This window comes from Chiloscyllium plagiosum, unplaced genomic scaffold, assembly GCF_037043375.1.
Source record: "Chiloscyllium plagiosum isolate Xiang-an unplaced genomic scaffold, Cpla_swu_hap1 HiC_scaffold_12, whole genome shotgun sequence".
Taxonomy (NCBI): domain Eukaryota; kingdom Metazoa; phylum Chordata; class Chondrichthyes; order Orectolobiformes; family Hemiscylliidae; genus Chiloscyllium; species Chiloscyllium plagiosum.
In genome coordinates, this window is record NW_028270150.1 from 48,456,948 (window position 1) to 48,461,994 (window position 5,047).

Below are 5,047 nucleotides of genomic sequence, written 5' to 3' on the forward strand. Positions count from 1 at the left end.
TGTTTCTTTTTGTGTACAATTTTAATAACTGCTGACACCTGAGCTGTTTGAACCTTGCCAAGCAATTGTTGTACAGTTCTCTCATGACTAAGAGCAACAATGTCAGGTTCAGAAAATTTAACCCCCAACAGAGATTCAATTCCCCTCATGGAATGTTCTATTATCAAAACATGGTGAAGTAAATCCAGTTGAACTAGAAACTGTCTTTCACACTGTCATTGGAACAAATTGTAGTTCTATGTTCCATGTAAAATTGTTTTGCTGTAGGGTCTTCCCATTCATGTTTTTTAAAGTACAATTCATCCTCTCTGCTATCCTACTTAATTGAGTATGACAGGCAATACAGAACATATGATTGATCCCAAATAAGATCATAACATCTTGCGTTACTTGAGCAGTAAAATGAGTGCCTTGATTCGATACTACGTAGGAGTCCCACCTAGAAAACACTTGTTGCACTGGGACATTTGCTGTCACGTTAGCTGTGTTGCTTTGGTAAGGAATGCCTCAACCCACTTCCTGAAAGCATCATTTACCACGAGGAAATATCAGAATCCTCCCTGACATGGTGGTAAAGGATTGATATAATCTATCTGTACATTCGTCCTTGGGCTTTCAACCAGTCTTGCGTGCCTCAATTCCTTCTCACTCACGTACCTATCAGGAATATTCTGAGCACATATTAAACAATTGGCCACGTAAAGCTTCACAACCGTATGCAAATTAGGCCACCAACATAGCCCTGTAATTTAATTAACAGTTGTTTTTGCTCCCTGATGACCTTGAATGTCATGAAATTGATAAACAATTTGATTACTATCTTCAGTTGGCACCACATACCATCCATTATTTAGAACAAGTCCATCCTGGAGTTGTAACTTAGCTTTCCATCTGTGATAGAAAGCAGGATATGTTCCATCCTGTAACTGTTTTAAATTATCATCATTACACTGAGCCTGTTTGAGATCTTCTACTTTAGCCTGACTAATGGTAACAACATCCATGTTGGGCAATTTGAAAACTATACTTCAACAAGAACATAGACAATAGAATCAACTGAAACAAAACTCTCTCACTTCCCACAATGGCAGGAAGTCAGTTAAACTACATACATACTGGCAGAAGATATATCTGCTGGTGTTGAGAACTTATCTGGGTGACTAACTACATAAGCTATAGGTGCCAATTCGGCTGCTGAGAATTCATTCCATTTGGTCATTTAACAGCTAACACGGCGTGAGGTGTACCCTTGGTGATCCTCTACATATATTCCCCATTCTGACTTTTGTTATGAAGATATGGGTGTACTGTACTTTTAAGAGAGTTAAAAGCAACAGAACTACCTGACAGAACCAAGTGTTCTGAAAAAAAAAAGTCACATTTGGTGGAACAACTTGATTAGCTGGTTGCCTGGAAATGACAAAACAGATTCGAATTAGGCCCATCAGTTTAGATTACATCCCGAAAAAATACCAAACTCCAATCCACTTTGAATTGAGTATATTGACAATCTTAAAAGCCAATGACACAATCCAATGCTTTGGGGAGAGGGGAAAGACCCAGGAAAATTGAACAGTTGAGAGGAGAACTGCAAAGTCAACAACATCTGCACACTGCCCAGAAAATAGCTCTCTTAAAAGGTACCTTTATCAATCAGTAACCTGGGAAGCAGGATCACCAAGAAGAAGAAAAGAGGACCAAAATACCGATAAGAATGAAAGCTGCAGGGGTTTTGAGATAAGACATTTTGTTCTGTAAATCATAATCGAGGGTTTTATCGAACTATAATTAGAGAAGGGAAGGTAAAAGATAGCTTAGAGTAAGGACTTGCATATAGTTGTCAGTTAATTATTCTCTGTTATACTTTAAGAAATAAATTTATTAATTTTTACTCTAAATAGTTCTTGGCCACTTGAATTTTTACAGATTACTGCATGGGATAAATCTTTTCTGTGTTGCTGGTTTTAAATTAAGCAGAAAGGTTTACCCGTGTCGTAACACTTTCTAATGGCATTCTCCACCATACAGGATCCATCAACAAAAATATTCAAAAGCTGTTTGGTGGCATCTCTCTGTTCAGGTATGTCAGACATATATTCCAATCTTATTGAATTTATGAGTCCTCTTTTGTTTTGTAACAAATGATCCCTTAGGATCACCTATTGTCCAAATTTGACACTCATGCAATTTACCACTGTAACTTACATTATCAGCTAGAAAGTTAGCAATTTGGTCATTTGACTGTGATATCTGGATCTTGAATCATTAAGGTCCAACCCACTGTCTGATTTGACCAACAGTACCATTTTTAATGCATCTATCTTAACAACAATTGAATAGGAGTATGTTCTGTAAGGATAATCAAGGAATGAAGCCTAATTATGTAAGAAAAATGCTGCACTGCCCAAAGCAGTGTGAATCCTTTCATACAGCATGAATCCTTACTGTATTTGTGTTAAAAGCCTAGAAGCATAAGACAATCGTCCCATTTTCCCATTCTTGCAGTTGTGGAGCTGTAGCTAAAGCCTGTTTTAATCTGAAACAGCTTGTGTTGTTCAGTCTACTACCAGGGAATATTCTCCTTCCAAAGATGTGATAATGAAAATGCTTTGATATCAAAACTATCAATATGATTTCTACAAAAGTCAACAAAAAAGATCAAAGCAATTTCACATCTTTAGGGAGGGGACAACTGCATATTGGTTGAATGCATTTCTTTTCAATTTTGCATTTCCCATGGGTTACCACAGTGTCTAAGAAAACTGATTGGCTTAATTCGAATCTGTTTTGCCATCTTCCCGATCCCGCGTCAGACTCACCAACCACCTCGGTGCCATCTTCCAGATCCCACACCAGATTCACCAACCACCTCACTGCCATCTTCCAGATCCCACACCAGATTCACCAACCACCTCGCTGCCATCTTCCAGATCCCGCACCTGATTCACAACCACCTCGCTGCCATCTTCCAGATCCCACACCAGATTCACCAACCACCTCGCTGCCATCTTCCAGATCCCGCACCTGATTCACCTACCACCTCGCTGCCATCTTCCAGATCCCACACCAGATTCACCAACCACCTCACTGCCATCTTCCAGATCCCACACCAGATTCACCAACCACCTCGCTGCCATCTTCCAGATCCCGCACCAGACTCACCTACCACCTCACTGCCATCTTCCAGATCCTGCTCCAGACTCATCAACCACCTCGCTGCCATCTTCCAGATCCCACATCATACTCACCAACCACCTCGCTGCCATCTTCCAGATCCTGCTCCAGACTCACCAACCACCTAGCTGCCATCTTCCAGATCCCGCACCAGATTCACCTACCACATCGCTGCCATCTCCCAAATCCCACACCAGACTCACCAACCACCTCGCTGCCATCTTCCAGATCCCGCACCATACTCACCAACTACCTCATTGCCATCTTCCAGATCCTGCTCCAGACTCACCAGCCACAGCCATGCTCTGGATCTCAACAAAGCTGCTTTCATATTGCCTCTGCCAAAAATCGATAAAAAGAGGAAAAAAACTTTAAAACAAGATTTTAAAAACTGAGAAAAAAACTGACATAGTGGACAACCCCTGGGCACAGGAGCCCTGAAGCTGCCTACACTGCCTACAGTGTGGCATTACACACCCACACTGGAGAGGCCTGGCACAGTCATGTTCTTGGATTTGCATTCGGTACTGGTGGATAAAGTGAAGCAGTGTCCTCTGCTTCCCTTCTAGTGACAGAGCTCTGTACCCCTGGCCTGATTCCTGTTCTTGTGTCTGTCCTTGTCAGTACCGTCAAGGTGCTCTACAATCCCAGGCAAAGTGACACAATCGATCACAATTGCAACACTGTACTGGAGGTCTGGTGTCCCCTTGCCATTGGCATCTACCTCTACCCACAGACATTGTATATGGAGGCAGGAAACCTGAGGATTAACACTCCCCCCACACACACCTTCCTCTAGCTCTTTAATTTCTTTGCAGTTGACCAACATTATGACCTTTTACAGGAAACAGTTTCCCACACTTATTCCCTTTGCCCTCATTTACCTCTGGAATTTCCTTCTCAAAAGCTCAAACCATTCACCTTACTAATAATTGTGGAATTCTATGTCACAGAAAGCAGTTGAGACCAAAACATTGAATGATATCAAGAAGAAGTTAGATATAGGTCTTTGTGCTAAAAGGATCAAGGGGTATGGGGACAAATTAGGAAAAGTGTATTATGTTGAATGACTAGCTATGATCCTGTTGAATGGTGGAGCAGGTTTGGAGAATTAACTGGTCTACTCCTGCTTCACATTTCTATGTTTCTATGGGATATTCCCAGATAAACAGAACAGATGCAGTCCAATGAGTAAGAACAATTCCAGGGAATAGACCCACCACCTAAGATTTACCAGAAAACTAAAAGATGGTATTAAACTCCAAAAATGACATAATTGTGCAAAGATGGACAGCAAGTCAGAAGCTTGGACAGAATACAACAAGCAGCATAGAACAGTTAAAAATTAATAAGGAAGGAAAAATTTGGAGTACAAGAGAAAGTATAAGTAGCCATAAGTATAAATATTTAAAATGAAGTTAGTGAATATTGATATTATAGGAAGTAAGCCTGAAGAATTATTAAAGCAAAATCAACTCAAAGCAGGTCCCTTGGAAAGGTATTTTGCACAAAACATGAGGGCGGTGGTGTTTAAACATCCCTCACCACAAACTTAGTGGAGAACCAAGCGGAAAAAATTGAAAGGACAATCTTTGACAGAAATTCAGATCAAAATCTCACTTTACTGCCTTGTTCCTCATTCTAATCTCAAGCTCCCCTTAAGAAATAAAACAAATTAATTTTGAAATCAATGTCTTTCTGAGGGAGGAGGATGACAGAGGAGGTGAGGGAGGAGACATGCGGGAAATTTGATCTCTCGGCAGTATGCATTAATCTCCTGTAAACCGTGGTGTAGGATTTGTTGGTTTGCACATGAAGGGGAACTTGAATTGCTATTGCACAGAAGCAGTGAATATCCTGGCACTGACCGGTT